Genomic DNA, 16,973 nt, shown 5'->3' with positions numbered 1-16,973 from the left:
TGTATCCCCTCCAGCGGAGGTGACCTCAGCTCTCTCTGTTTAATGTCCTACCTCACAAATGCCACGGATACAGAAGCGTATGGCAAGCTTAGACTTTAACACTTTCAGATTTATTTCATTTCCATGCGCCGGGTTACATCTTAACAGCAATCCACACAGGCCGTGACTCACCTGGTACCTTCGTACAGAATAATACAGTTCCCTCCAAAGATACTGGAGCAGCAAGTCCAATTACTTTGTTTTTGCAATGCACTAGATGCAGAATACAGAATTTCAGCTTGTATTTCCTGGTATTTACACCTAGATGTGTTAACTACTTAGAACATTGCACCTTTGGTATCAGACCACCCCATTTTTATGTGAGCAAAAGTATTGGAACAGAGAGTATTTCAGTAAATTACACTTAATATTTGGTTGCATATCCCTTGCTTGCAATAAATGCATCAAGCCTGAGACCCACTGACATCACCAAACTGTTGCATTTCTCTTTTTCAGCCTCTTTCAGTTGTGGTTTGTTTTGTTCTTTTTTCTTTGGGGGGGGGGGGGGGTTCCCTTCAGTCTCCTCTTCAGGAGGTGAAACACATGCTCAGTTGGGTTAAGGTCTGGTGATTGACTTGAGTAGTCTTAAAACCTTCCAGATTTTCTCCTTAATGAAGTTCTTTGTTGTGTTGGCAGTGTGGTTTGGGTCATTGTTTGGCTGCATGATAAAGTTCCTCCCAACGCCTTTCTTTGGACGCATTTCTCTGTAAGTTGGCAAACAGAATGTTTTTGTAGACTTCTGAATCCATCCTGCTGCTACCATCATGAGTTACATCATCAATAACAATTAGTGAACCCACTCCAGAAGCAGCCATGCAAGCCCAAGCACTTCCACCACCGTGCTTCACAGATGAGGTTGTATGTTTTGGATCATGAACAGATCCCTTTATTCTCCACACTTTGACCTTTACATCACCTTGGTAGAGGTTAATCTTGATCTCATCTGTCGATACAACTTTGTTCCAGAACATTTGTGGCTCATCTCTGTACTTCTTTGCAAGTTGTAATGTAGCCTTCTGATTCTTACTACTGATGAGTGGTTTGCATCTTGTGGTATAGCCTCTATATTGCTGTTCTCTAAGTCTTCTTCAAACGGTAGATAGAGATACCTTCTCCCCTGCCCTGTGGAGATTGTTTGTGATGTCAATGACTTATGTTTTGGGGGGTTTTTTCACAGCTCTCACAATGTTTCTGTCATCAACCGCTGTTGTTTTCCTCGGCCGATCTGTTCGGTGTCTGTTGCTCAGTAAGCCAGCGGTTTCTTTCAAGTTGTTATACAAGCTATCCCCAATGCTTGTGCAATGGCTCTGATCGATTTGCCCTCTTTTATAAGCTTCATAATGGCTTGATTTTCTCCCAAAGACAGCTCTCTGGTCTTTATGTTGCTTTATCTTTTCTAACACAAATGCAGTCTTCACAGGCGAAACTCAAGGCCAGTAGTAGATATTTAGAACTATTGTTTGACCAATCAAACTAACAGGACACATCTAAGCAACAAGAAACACCTGTCAGTCATAAGTTCCAATACTTTTTCTCACCTAAAAATCAGGTGGTCTGATACAAAAGATGATATGTTCTAAGTTGTTTAACAAATCAAGATAAAAATACCAGGAAATAAAATCTTTTGAGCTCAAACTCATTTGTCTTCAGCATATAGCAAAATAACAAAGGAATTGACCTTGCTGTTACATTTGGAGGGGACTGTATAATGAAATATGCAATTTTCACAAGCTACATTGTATAATTTCTTATCACAAGTTGATTTTATGTCAACTTGTAGAATCACACAAAGAAGCACCGTATCGACCTTTTAAAATGAATGAACATACCAGGCATAGCATCACTGCATTCACAGACCACTTTGCAAAACATCACATTTTTTTGTTTTACTCAAGGTTCTTGAATTCTTGTGTAGTTGAATATTAAGCTTGAATCACGCATGCCATCCATTCAGCTGATTAAATGCATTATTCAACTTCTCTTCCATTTCAAGTGTTGTGCAAAACCTTTCAGCTCCCGAGTTCTTAAAATATCAAAGCTTCAGATTTTTAAAATTTCGGGGTTTGGGGCAACACAATTTGCTCAGAACTATAAGTTTTGGAAACTTTCACTTTAAAATTATGCTAAATCCAACATCTAAGATACCGCCCATGGAGTCCCGTAGCTTTCATTAAAACGCGCGAGATGTTTTGGACCTGGCCTGTGTCTAAGCGTGATATTTCTTCGCAGTGTGTCTCACGCTCGTTAAAATGCATGCTCTGTTTTTCAGCCCTGGCCTGTGTGGAAGGTCTGCGGTGAGCGAGTCTCACGCCTGATGTGTGGCAATCGAGACCTGTGAGCGACGGCAAGAACCGCTGCTCCTTTTCGTCCATTTACCAACACGCCGTCGCTGTACACCCGCTCGCCCGGGGCCTCTGAAACAAATCTATTTATTTCTGAGTTATGAAACTTATTTACAGCACACCGGGCTGGATGGAAGCTGTTGAAAAAAGGCCCCAAGTGGACAAGGCTTGTGGCACGGCGTGCCACTCGACCCTCATCCCACCGCACAGGCAGGGGTTCAGTCCCCACCGTGGTGCTTTCTCAGCTGTGGCTCCTTCTCTATCTGACACCCTCTCTTCTGTCTGTCTGTAAATAAAACTAAACATCACAGCAGGGCTGGCCTATACCCTCTTATTTTTTAAACCAAAAATAAGAACCAAAATGACAAAGAAGGGTGATGATATGTAACCATTAATATGGTCGGATGCCTAAATAAATGTTTCAGGAATAAGAACAGAAGGTCTGCCATTAGCAGCAGTCAGAAGGTAATGGACTTGTTTGAATAACGTGAAGTTCCAGGCACAGTAAACTCGGTAAACCCTCTGTCGCACTGTCGATCATGGCATAGCTGCTGAACTCACTGCTGTTATGTAAAATGATTTGAAATGTATAACCTTCGTTTTCTTAGACAGATGAAGATAAATTATTTGTTCATTTGGTTCCAAGACCCTTGGTAGTGGGAAGCAGACAGACACGGATGAAATCAGCTCCTTTTAAACTTTGAGTCACAAATAAACACGTCTTTTTTTTTCCAGTTCAGTTGGACTCTTTTGAAGGAAACATTTTAATTTGTCTGAGATACCACAGCCATTTCTGAGTCTGTAACCAGTGCGTAGTTATACAAGCTGCACAATACACTTCACAAAGTTCGGATGAACTGTTGGTCAGACGTGATCATATCCGAGCCCAGTCTCCATGATTCTGTAATTAAAAATTTTAACACAATTAGACGAATGTCTAATGAAGTCAGACAGCACGTAAGTAATATTGTGCAAGTAATATTCTGTCAAATCCTCCTGCATCCTTCCTGAATATGGGCTGCAGCACGGAGCATTCACCGGGGACAGGAAGGATGTGCGTTCGGGTCCTGTTTTGCGTCAGCACCACTTTCCTTTGCTCTTGGACATTTAAGGAATGTTTTGTTCATTCTTCAAAGTTTCATGTATACATTTTTACTTATTTATTGACATACTGCATTTTTGAGGGAGACACCTCAGGATGAACTGCAAAGCTGAAGAATTGGTAGTGTGTTATTGTATTATGTATCACTGTATATTTTAATAAAAGATGTGCTTGCTGATAGTGAAAGAGCCTTGGGAGAGCTTGGCGTAGGTAGAGTTGTTATGCAGCCAGGCTGACCATAGCAGGTTATATGAGTTCCAAATAAAAGCTGAAGGCGGAAAACTGGCTACCCCTGCCATATATCCCTCTGTCTTTTTCAGCTACTGGACATACACTCAGTGACCACTTTATTAGGTATTTATTAGACTAATTAAGTCGTCTTCTGCAGGTGTAGCCCATCCACTTCAAGTTTCGATGTGTTGTGATGCTCTGCTGCATATCACTGTTGTAATGTGTGGTTATTTGAGTGACTGTCGCCTTCCTGTCAGCTTTGACCAGTCTGGCCATTCTCCTCTGGCTCTCTCATTAACAAGGCGTTTGCCGACAGAAATGCTGCTCACTGGATGTTTTTTTTTTGTCTTTCGCGCCATTCTCTGTAAACTCTCGAGCCTTTTGTGAGTGAAAATCCCAGGAGATCAACAGTTTCTGAGATACTCAAACCACCCTGTGGTTGCTGCCACATGATCAGCTGATTAAATGTTTTTTATTAACAAGCTCGTGTTCAGGTCTACCTAATAAAATGGTCACTGAGTGTACAGTAAGTGTCAGTATTTTGCTGCAAGCTGGCGCTCACCATACTAAATCAATTCTGGTTTAATTTCAGTGGCATTACCTGACTACTCCAAAATACATAATAGCTACAGAGTAAGTGTGAGGATTAAGATTCCTTTGTTAATGGAGTACATTAACATTTTCCATTTACAGTATATAATTAAAGGCATCAGACTGCAGTGGATCCATGTACTTTCAGTGATCCAAGGTCAAGCCACCATCCTTTTCTAATTTGTTATTAATCTGAAAAAAAAAAAAAAATTCTGGTGGTCCATTCCATCCCTGCAGGCTTGTACTGAACTATATCTTACGTGATATATGTACACATTAATGTCACCGCACTACAGTATAGAACATATAAGGCATATCAGTTACCAGATCAATGGATTCGTGTTCTTTTTACATTGTAGTGGTTATGATCTATCATGATGTAGGCTACTAAAAAGGAGTGACATGTAAGATGTGATTATCAGAGTAAAGATAATAAGATGAAGGATACAGGGCCACTCGGCACAGCGAGCATGACACAGGGCTAATTCCTCACCCTGACTGAAGTGGAACACGGACCGTTAAAAGCACAAACCTTTAACACTGTGCACCCATCCATCTTCATCTTTGCGGCCGTTAACGTTTTTGATCTCATCATCTCCCACGGTTTCCCTACGCTAACTGGAGACTGCATGCGGCTAGGGCAGGGAGGCCCATATTGTCTCACTTCTTCTGTGCCCATAGATGCCGTGTTGTTACTGTTTTACTTTGGCCTTCTGGAACGTTCTGCGTACTGATAGCATACCGAATCATCAGTTTCTGTGTGTCCAACCTTTACAGTGCCATCATCAGGTTGTGTGTGCGCACCCTCTTACTGCACCAGACTGGCTTATGCATCACGCTCATTGAAAGCTATCTTTGGGTGTGGGAGCAGATAGACCTGCTGTAATTATTTTGATGTATAATGAGCCTTCAGAATGTCTTTCTCTGTCTATGTCTATGCAGTTGTATCACTGCCAGCGTGAGCCTTACAGGACAAGCCCGCAGGTCTATATAAGGTAGGAAATAGAACAGAAAATGAAAAAATAAGAACAAGTATAATTGCTTTGATGTGTGCATAGAACAAACTTTCATGGAGAAATGGCAGGAGGTCATTAAGAAAGGCTTATGGGTGAAAGACCTGAGGAAGCACTGTGCCCTGCTACTCGAGCTCACATTCCTAGAGCCTTACTTACTTAAACACAGCCTCACCGGCTAGCTTTATAACCTTACAGTATTATCACTCATAGCCCTGCAATACTATTAGCCTGACCAGGCTGCTCGTAACCTCACAGCACTATGAGTCTGACCAGGCCGCTCATAACCTTACAGTACTATGAGTCTGACCAGGCTGCTCATAACCTTACAGTACTATGAGTGTGACCAGGCCGCTCATAACCTTACAGCACTATGAGCCTGACCAGGCTGCTCATAACCCTGCAGTACAATGAGCCTGACCAGGCCCCTCATAACCTTGAAACACTATGATCCTGACCAGATGTCTCATATTCTTACTGTATGGTATCACAAAACAATGGTTCCAAATGGAACCCTGTGATTCTACTGTAGTTTAATGGTTCTTTGTTGGGGCTAATGGATCTCTGTCTGGGAGCTTTCACTCTTCTCACCTATGATGGCAAGGTGGGCGTAGTGGTTAGTCACTGTTGTCTCGCAAGAAAGCAGTTCTGTTCGCGTATTCTCCCTTTGTTCGTGTGGATTTGCTCTGGGTACTCCGGTTTCCATCCTCACTCAAAGACATGCATGTCAGGTTAGGTATGCTCCTGCTGTTCCCCTTCACCAAGGCACTAGCCTCAGAACTGGAGTTAGTCCCTGGACACTGCATTCTGGCTACCCACAGCTCCTAAGGAAATTGGATGGGTCAAATGCAGAGGACAGATTACCCCACAGGGCTCAATAAATAATATCTTATCTGATGTAAGGTTCCATAATGACGTAAACATGGAATCAAGTGAAATAACCTTTTTTTCTGAGGGTGCACTATGAGCCTGACCAGGTTTTTCATATCCTTACAGAACTATGAGCTTTACCAGACTGCTCATAGCGTTACAGGACTATAAGTCTGACCAGGCTGCTCATAACCTTACGGTACAGTACTACGAGCTGGATCAGGTTGCTCACGACTTTATAAGCTGGTAAACCAATCCCATAAACTGAAGCATTCTTCAAATTAACTGTACATTGTAAAGAGGTATGTCCTAAAATCTGGCTGCTTTGCTGTAACACGATGGCATTTCCTGCTGCTTTATAGTCATGTTGTGCAGCAGTTGATCCTGTAAACGTCAGCCGTGAAGCTGTCTGATTGGTTACACACTGGTGTTTTGTAGTGGTGATGAATGGGGGGTGCTTTGGTTTGGGGGGGTTTGTTTTCATGTTGCCTTCTGGGAGTCTCCTGCAGTTTTCCTACTGTTAATATTGCGGGGAACAATTCAAAATAACAGATTCCAAAAGCTAGAGAGCTGTCGCATGTGATCTATAGCAAGCCGAGGGCAAAAATACAGTACAGATTGACTTCTTTCTGAAATTGAATCAATACATGCCTCAAGTTCATAAATGCAATCATAGCTTTACTAACAAAAAAAATCTTCTGAAATGGAAATGCCACATCCCCATGAAACTCTCATACATTTCCTTTATTGTACATCTACACAGGCAAATGGTTCTTCTTTCCCAGTGTGCAGTGACAGCAATTTTACGTTTCTGACTCAATGCTTGTTGTTAAGCCTAGAATTATCTTTAAATCCCGATGCTACTTTCTACAGGTTTTCAGTACATTTTCTGTTCTTTAAAGGGCTGTTATCGTGTTGCAGCTGTGCAGTATATACTGTACAGGGCAAACATTTCAGCATGCTTCATTTCAGTTTGCTTGCCGGGGCGGCCTGTAGCGTAGTGGTGAAGGTAAAGGACTGGGACATGCAAGGTCAGTGGTTCGATCCCCGGTGTAGCCACAATAAGATTCGCAAAGCCGTTGGGCCCTTGAGCAAGGCCCTTACCCCTGCATTGCTCCAGGGGGGGATTATCTCCTGCTTAGTCTAATCAACTGCATGTAGCTCTGGATAAGAGCGTCTGCCAAATGCCAGTAATGTAATGTAATGTAATTTGCAGTAGGCTAGCTACAATGCCATCTTTAGGACCTCTATCTCGATCCACATCATGGGTTTTGTATTTGACTGCGATGAGCTTGTGTGGTCACTAATTGCTCCACATATACGGAATAATTGACTGATTGGTTACATCACTAATTGAGGTGTGGCCAATCAGGTCAGTAAACTACGTACAATATATACCTAAGCTGGTCTTAAAGCCTGTGCCTGTTTTACGACTACACATTGGTAGGACTGCAAGTAACCTTTCTCTGTTCCTGATCACGAAAGTCAGTTTAATGAAGGTTTTTGAAATGCTCTCCTTCGTTGGTTTGTTGATACTCATCTTGTCTGTTTTTGTCTTTTGTATTTAGACACGATGTCTCAGTCTAAGGTGGAGTTCCCGTCGTTAGACTGCTGGGACACGAACCAGCTCTGCACCAACAGGTGACTGCCAGCGCTTTCACTCCAAAACTTTGGTAAGTGCCTGGAAATCTTGGCTAAACATCGTAATGTTAAGCTCATGTTTTTGGTTTGAGAGACCTCATTGTTACTTGTAGAGATGTACTGTTTGATTTAGACACAGGGCAAACAGACAAACTGGTGTTGTGGCCTAAATTTGAAGATTAGATTTTTTTCTTCTGGTGTATATAAGCAGGTCATCCTATCTGTGTCAACACTACAATGAACTGTGGTGTTGAAAATGAAAGCGATTGGATGAGCACGTTATTAGATACCGACATCTAAGATTGATATTTTATGTCATCATAAAATCATAAAACATTATATAAACAACAATGTTAAATTACAACATTCATTAATCTATTGTAGTATACCATATGCTGTATAAAGTCCGTACCTTTTATTAGGTCTTAGATTGTGTTTGCAGATATCACATGTAGATCAAGCTGTGAAGTGGCTGTTTTCCCAACATGTGACTGGACTTGTCATATACACTCACTGAGCACTTTATTAGGAAAAAATATATACCGGCTCATTCCTGCGATTATCTAATCAGCCAATGGTGTTGCAGCAGTCCAATGCATAAAGTCATGTAGATACAGGTCAGGAGCTTTAGTTAATGACCAACCATCAGAATGGGGAAAAAATGTGCGACCTCAGTGATTTTGACCATGGCATGATTGTTGGTGCCAGATGGGCTGGTTGGAGTATTTCTGTAACTGCTGATCTCCTGGGCTTTTCACACACAAAAGTCTCCAGAGTTTGCTCAGAAAAACTGAAAACCATCCAGTGAGCAGCAGTTCTGCAGATGCCTTGTTAATGAGATGGCTCAGAAGAGATGAACCAGACTGATCAAAGCTGACAGGAAGGTGACAGTATCGCAAATAACCACACATTACAGTACAACAGTTTTATGCACAAGAGCATCTCTGAACACACAGCGCATCAATCAAGTGGATAGGCTACAGCAAATAGGTCTAATAAATACCTAATGAAGTGCTCACTGAGTGTGTATTACATACAGTATGTATGCACAGTATATACATGTCTTATTCCCCAGCCCCCCTCTCATTGCTCATTGAATGGAGTGCCTGCTCGCTTATCATTGAAACGAGAAAGACGGCTAACAAAGCCTGTGGCTGTGTTTCGATTGAAATGCTTCGCATTGATCCCCTTCTCCCCGTAGATATGACATTCCGCCGGCCGTTAAGGTTGGCGACGCGTCCCTGAAATCAGAATTTAATTAAGATCACATCACCTCGGGGACAGAAGGTCTCGACGGCCCTTTTGTGGGAGCGCGAGCCGCTACGTTAGCGGCGAGGCTAAATCACGCTCATTACCAGGCTTTCTGTTCGCGCAGCGGGAGCCGGGCGGCGCTGAGAGAGATGGATATTGATCGGCTTTCCGGGCTGCATTAGCGGAGGCTGTTTATTGTCTCGCTCTCATCCCGGATCCAGGTGCCAGATAGGGATTCCGTGACCGGGGAGGGGGGTACTACATTCTGTGGGATTAGAGCCGGCTCTCATATTTCACCCAATCAATACCCAGTTGTGATCCGTGCAGCACAGGGGGATTTCTCCGACATGGATAACCGAGGGAGGGGGAGCGTGTAAACAAGAGAGGTGTAAACTCTTCTATTTTAAATGTGAAATGTATAGAGGGTGTTTTTTTTCAATAACAAAAGGAATTGATAGAGGAGTACTTTCACTTCTGAACTCGACTTTGAGAGCAATGAGGCCAGAGTAAGTGTAAACGTGTGATGTGGCAGTGTTGCGTAATGGCTGGGGATCTGGGGTTTAAACTCAATGGTTGTGGGTGTGAATGAGTTTTTTTTTTTAAATGGTCTGAAAGTCAATCTGGATAAGGGCATGCACTGTATGCCCAAATGTAATGTTAATGCCCTCTGTGTAAGTTGAGCGTGTGCCCTCTCCACCCCATAGGGCCAGTTTTAGGAAGTGATTAATTTTCTTGGCTGCGAAATGTGGTCTTTATCTCCGCAAGCTGTCTGTGTCTTATTACGTCCCTGTGAGGTTTAGAATTTGTCACGCACCTCCTTCCGTTGCACAAAATAACCATTGTGGCACACCTCAGCCATGAATCTGATGTTCTGAAAGTGAAAAGGCTACAAGCTGGCTGTGCCTCAGCATTGGGTCTATAGAAAGGAAGCAATCGGTAGCATCTCACCAAACTTTGAGGAAGCCCTTAGGATTGACGTCAGTAAGAGGCCCTTCACAAATTAAAAATAAAGCCCTTCCAGGCCCAGTAAGAAGAAGGGGATGCTTAAGATGGTGAGTTCAAACAGCAGACATGTTGTTTTCATCCAAAGGCTCTGGGATGCGGATATCCAAACATACCTCAGGCTATGAGAGATACTGAGCTAATATTCTGTGGGGATGAACTAGAGAGGCCGATTCATAATATTATTTTAGACAACTTTAAATGATAATATACACCCATGTTGCTGTGTTAATATTCTGCCAAAGTAATATTTTTCCACAGTGCATGTTTCTGTCCATCGTTGCTTGGGTCAGGTCGGGTCAGGACTTCACAGTGTCAGGGTGATTCATCAGGATGGCTCAGTGGGAAACTTTGAAATACAAATTTATTTTTCATGAAAAATATATTTTTAACCCTTTCCACTTTGGCCCCCAAGAAGCCAATTTCAGTCCTATAAATATCTCAAAAACTGTTTACTGCACACACATAGTTGACGACTTAAATTAAAGAACAGGCTTGTACCATTCAGTTTGAGACAGAACAAATTTATGTCAGAGCACGTACAGTATACACAAAAGTGACATAATACTACAAAAGAAATGACCAAACATTTGTATAGTTTAGCACTAAATATCTCCAATATCTAAGTCAATGACCAACTCCGAACTACTTTATATTTGTGCACAAATAAATCTCAATGTGTGTATAAGATTTGCTGAAGGTATGTACAGGCATTCAAATTCCACATGAGTTTTCCAAGAACTGGGAAAAATGTAAAGAGAGTATGTTTTTATAAAGCATACCCAAAGTGTCTATACAGCTCCCCAAAAAGGAATACTCGCCCAAATGCTTTCTCATGAACCTGCATCGAATTTGAAGTAACTTTATTTCAAAATTTGATTAACCAGAGACCTGTTAGCCTGTAAAATGACAGGTTTATCGATAGCAAGTCCAATGCAAATGTTCACTTGATGTTTTACGCACGCCTGAATATTCATTCTGCTGTACGAATGCAGCGATATTCCTAAATTCCTAAACGATATTCCTGAAACTAACCTGTTGGGTTATTTTGGTACTGAAAAGCCCTAGCAATGCATTTATGCAACAACAAGTAGTTCAACATTTGCTTAGGTATTGTCCCGGGAAAAATAGATTTTTCCCCAAAATTTCTGTGGGATATTTGGTTCCATAAATATGTCTGCATCAAATAATTAGCATACCAAACATATACTTCTGCCAAACCGGAAATATGTTGCCTGGACGTATAATAAAAGTGAACTAAGAAAAAACAAAAAAACAATGTGTTTATTCATTCATGTAAAAAACTTATTTTTATACAATTTTATTAAATTTTTTTCTTATATTGGATCAAAATATTTGACTTGGAAATTGGAATCAAGGGTTGTTAGAATATGCATTTCATTGTCTGAGTCTGTTGCTAAGTCAGGGTTGTAAACCGTTAGCGTGGGGTGGGGGAGCCTGCTTTTTTATTGCCCAATTTTGCAAATAAGAGGCTGATAAGACTCTAAAGTGCTGTTCTTGTTCGCAGATCATCACAGTTTTTATGATCTTAGAAATATGAAGGCAACAATAATTTGGGAAGTCATACTCAACCAACAGGGGCAGCATGGATGGGATTAAGACGTTTTATGAACTGCGTAACTTGAGGTTGTTATTTTATATTTTGTAAGAAAGTAAAGTTTATGCAACTTGAACAAAAAAAGTTACCATCAAAGATTTTGTGGATTAGATTAAATCAAATTCTTTTTCTGCATCTTTATCGCCCAAGTTGAAAGTCACAGTTAGACCTTTTGGCGTTGAATCATTATTATTATGGTAATATGATCCCGTTAGTTTTGTGTAGTAATGGAGAACAAAAGTTTTTTTTTTTTCATTATTAATCTAGAATAATGTTTATATCTGATCAACCTCAAAAATTATTCAAAGACATTTTTTTTGCAAATTATTGCCACACAGAACAATGCCTGTTACACCAGTAATATCATTTCAAATTGAGTGCAGTTTTGCATGAAATAAATTAAGCAGAGTTAAATTTCTTCTTGCTTCTTGCATGATAATGGGAATAAGTTTTGTGTTTTAAAGGCTGTTTGATGCTCTAGTCTGAGTATTTGTTGTTCTCGGCTGTGCTCGAAACCAAATCCTTGTCCATCTTGTTATCTGTTGTTATTGTCTTACTCTGTGAGCTGCTGCAGCTGCAGCTGCTTCCCGGACTTGTGACGTGCAGGTAAAAGAATAAGAGAGCGCTTGGTTATATATACCTGCCTATAGGGGTTGCACTGAGCAGACACCTGGTGATGCGTTTTAGAGGATCTTAATGGACACGTTTGAGGAAACGCAGCGCATCTCTTCGGCTGCTTATCTGAATAACTGGATTTAGTGAACATCCATTACAAAGAGCAGCGTATGGAGTCCATCTCGAGACAGAGACCACGTGGATGCACCATTAACTGATCCTTATGTTGATATGGGGGATGTTTTGTCCGATGCAGTCTCCTGGAGACGAATGCATTTGGCGCAAAGTATGAAACATTTTATCAAAAAATGTGTCGAGCTGCTCAAATTTAACGATTAATCGAACTGCTTAACACCCGCTGTTCTGAAAGGTATAGGACGGGGGACAGGGGAGGCAATTCCATTGCATATTGTCAGCTGCATAAGATACAATCGTGTTATCAATGATGAACAGTTGTTGCTGTTTCCCTGGGGGTAGCAGATTTTTATTCCATTTAACAACACAACCATATTTATCTGAGTATTTCTTTGTAATATTCAATATATGTAACACGTATGCATAGCCATTCTACTCTGATGTGAATTATGTATATTGTATGAAGCAGGTGTGCCTGTATTAGTATCGAAACTGTGTGTGGATGAGTCTGATGATCTCGGATAGCTTGTGCTTTTTCCCGGGCTGACTGGATTTTAGCGCGGGGGCGGTGGACGGCCCCGTTGATTTGCGCCGGAAAACCGGATGGTAAACAAGTGATAGTCGCGTATTCCCGTTTTCCGGCTGCGAGAGACGTTTCCCATTACACCGGCCGTAACCCCGGCCGACAGGTCTCGGCAGATTAGTAATTATCGTGGAAAAGCGTTTAGTCACCGGGCGGGGGGAGGATTCCGCGTTGCGGTTGGCCAAATTTAAAGTGACAACAGGAAGGCTTGCGGCTGTGGCTCCTTTCAGCCGTCTGCGCTCTTCTGACCGGGCGCTTGGCGTCTCTGCTGATTAAGGGCACGGTCGTCCTGGCTGAAACGCGGGAGGCTGGGCGAGGCGGCGCTAACATGGCGCTAACACGGCGCTGACACGGCGGCGATACGGCGCTGACACAGCGGCGGTACGGGCGGGCGGTGCGTTCGTTAGCGCGGATGCGCGGACGGGCGGAGGGGCCGAGCCGCTGCCCTTTCATCACGCCGCTCCGCGCTCCTCTTTCATCATGCGGGGGCCGCGCTCCCTCGCTTTCCCCTGCCGTACCCAGCTGTAGTGGCCAGGAGTCCGCTTTGATTAAGGTGCGCTGAGATTGTCTGCCGGTGGTTGACCTGATATTACCCCGCCGTCTGCATGGGACTTAAGGGTGGTTCTCAAACCGGGAAAAAGCTGTATCTACCGCTTTTATCTGTGTGTGTATATGTGTGTACACATGTATACACATATTTATGATTATTATTTATGATTTATGATTTTTTATCTTATTTTATAATGTATTATATACACATACACATTTGCGTGTGTGCGTGCTTCATTATCACACACACAAATGTCCTTTTTATTAGTTCTCTCGGTGTGTTATCACATTTTGTTGAATTTGCTTGGCGCCACATTTACTACGTGTGACAGAAGATGGGCCAACCCCTGGCCCCTCCAACCAGACCATGGTGGTGGTGAAGCCAGCTTAGACTGGCCTAAAGAGAAAGACATTACCATTCAGTCCTACACTTCACCAACGGCTAACAGCATCCCCTCCATAACTGTGCGCTGCGCCACTGATCAGCCGTTAACCACACGGCTGACTCCAGGTAACCGTGTGGTTAAGGGCTGATAAGTGGCACAGTGCACAGTTGCGGAGTTGACGTGTTAGCCATTAGCCATCGCTGTTAGCCACCGCTGCCTCAACCCTTGGAGTCACCTCTGTCCAATCACTGCTGGAGCTCTTGCAACAGACAAGAACTTCTCTCTGGGTCTGGAAGCACCCAACAGCAGAAGTTTAATTTTCCCTGGGTGTCTCCTTCAGAAGCGGAGGATATCACCCACGGCCACGATGTGGAGAGTCTGTCCCACCAGGCCCAGGGTCTCATGAATAAGCTTTTGCTCCGCAGTGCGGGATGCCTTTCAGGGAGACGAAATGCTATCAATTTCGTCAGAGAATTAAGAAGTCTCTCATTTGAAATATAGATATCTTTGGGGAGCGGGGAAGCTTTGAATCAAATTTAAAGTTGAGAAAAAGATAAGAGTGTCTCAGTGTAAATAAAACATTTCAAATGGCATCCACTGTGAGGAAGAGCGGAGCGACTTAGCTGCCTTGCAGGTGTGTGTGTGTGTGTGTGTGTGTGTGTGTGTGTGTGTGTGTGTGTGTGTGCACGCACTGGTGTGTGTGTGTATGCATGTGTGTGCATGTCTATGTGAGCTTGTGTGCACACAGTGTAAACAGTGTGCACTTTCCTGATGTATATTCACTGCCCTAAACATGTGTATGTGACACTATTGTACCAACAAGTTCCAACGGCCATCGTTTTTTCCTAAACTTCTGTCAGTCTCAGTGCTCACTTCTGATTGGCTGTGCTGAGGTCTGCAGTGCATTGCTAGCTCTCTGCCCATGGCTTCACCCTGCCTGCATACGCTACGCTTTACTCTGCTCTGCTTCTTTGGGTCATTGTTATATTAATATCTTCTCAAGGCTTTCCAGGTCCCTTCAGGTTACTGGTTGTCATCATTGAGTTGCTGCACTATTGCTGCAAGCTGTAGTACAGTGCCTGACTTTTATTATGAAAAATAGACGATATAGCTTGGCTGTGACTTCCTGAGTAATCTGAGTTGCATGGATGACTAAGGATCCCAAAGGTAGAGTGAAAAATGAGGAGGTAAATTAAAATACCCTCCTAAAATGCCCTCCTGAAGATGTGTATTTCAAATCGCTGACACTGACGGTCACTGGTGGCCTGGTGGTTGGCTGGCTCTGGTTTTCTGGGCAATGCGAGGTGGTGATTTGATGAGCATTCACTACTCTTTCATAATCCGGGGGTTTTTCATCTGAAGCCATTCTGCTCTCTGTACCTACCGCTGCCTTTCACCAAGACTGGCAGATTCAGTGCGGGACTATCATCACACGGTTCTGGCATCTGAGATAATGCCAGCACGGGACACGTTTTCTTAGAGGGAATTTGTTTTTAATTTCATTAATTTATGCATTTGTTTATTTTCGGTGATGGCAGGAAGACCCTGAGCAACCAAACCGAAATGCTTCTGTTATCGGAAGCTAAATTCGCAGCGTGAAGCGAAATTTGAGAGCAGATGTTCTTTTCAAATAACAAAGTCGCGGAGGAGGTGGGGAACAAGCTCTGGTGTGGTGTGTTCTAGATTGACAAAGGGTGAAAAATGATGCTAAACTTAAACTACAAGTTTGGGTACAATGTTTGATGAGTGTCTGTATTTTTGTTGTGCGGTTATTTTTAATGTTTGTCTACATTTACATGGCAGTGTTATATTTGTACTGGGAAAACTTTCAAGTGAGACGTATATTTTTCTCAAACCTCAGTCCTTTGTGAAACCGCTTGGATTTGATTCCCAATACTCTCAAGAGTGGAAGCTTGTTTCTGTTTTATAACTACCCATGGACCTTTTTTCAATTCTTTTTTTTTTTTAGCTGAAAGCATTCAGAAATGGGTTTTCCTCACGCTCAGTTCTTTGGACTGGGAGGGGAAATAAATTGGTTCTGTAGTGGACACGTTTCCCTTTTCCTTTAATTTGTTTTAGTTTTTGTTAGCAACAGAACATTTGCAGCGCTGAAAAAATAATTTACTTTTTTGCTGTCTGGGGACATCATACAGTATAATTAAAAATGTTTGTATCGGCTTTTCATTTAATCATGGCATTAGTGTAAGAATCCCCTCTGATACACTAAACAGCTGAGCGGTGAAGGAATGTGTAATCTTACCTTGCGCTACTGGAACAGGATTCATTTAATGGTAAGGCCGCCATCCCAAAAACACCAAACATGATTATGCTCTATATGGAAAACCCATAATTTATATGTTATATGATGCTATTTCAACTCAGTAGTTTTGAGAGCATTCCATCTAGGTGGCAGAATGGGACAATAGTGCTGTCTCCGTATTAAACCTGTCTGACTTCCTGTCTCTATTCCTAAGGGACACACTTCTGTCAGCCAACCTACATCAGTGTGATTGCAATATATTGTAAATATGAGGACCTATTTTAAATATAATGCATTTCTCAGGACAGGATCTATAAAGAAGCAGTAATATGACTGTTTTCAGAAACTCTGAAGATCATTGTTTAACCATTGCTCATTATCAGGGTCAGGACTAAGGAGCTACGCTGTATTGGTTACTTGTTTTGTGATGATACATTTCCAGTAAGGTAGTTCAAGAAGGATCCTGTAAAATAAATCTCACTGATTTAAATCTCAACTAGATCATTCATACCCCAACTAATCCCAGATCCACCTCAGCCACACTGTCATCTCCTACTAATGGAAAGTAATCACATATCTCTCATCCATGCAATCATCTCCTATTAATCACACATCTGTCAGCTACAGTTTATAAATGAAAATGAAAGCAATCATGTTTAACTGTGTACCATTTAGATGTCAGGTTCACTTAGATATTAATTGTAAAAGGCTTTTTGACCAGGGGTGCCCAAATCTTTGCATACGA

General features: G+C 42.2%; 1 protein-coding gene across 1 annotated transcript in view; it reads left to right on the top strand.

Annotated features, from left to right (window-relative positions):
• The window catches only part of LOC133118330 (muscarinic acetylcholine receptor M3-like), a 115,348-nt gene that overhangs the window by 33,244 nt on the left and 65,131 nt on the right, over window positions 1–16,973 (top strand). The window contains exon 2 of the mRNA XM_061228225.1: window positions 7,757–7,861. The gene's annotated coding sequence lies outside the window, so the exon portion shown is untranslated. The remainder of the gene's footprint in view (window positions 1–7,756; window positions 7,862–16,973) is intronic.

This window comes from Conger conger, chromosome 18 (assembly GCF_963514075.1).
Source record: "Conger conger chromosome 18, fConCon1.1, whole genome shotgun sequence".
NCBI lineage: Eukaryota > Metazoa > Chordata > Actinopteri > Anguilliformes > Congridae > Conger > Conger conger.
This window is presented reverse-complemented; position numbering and strand designations above follow the sequence as displayed.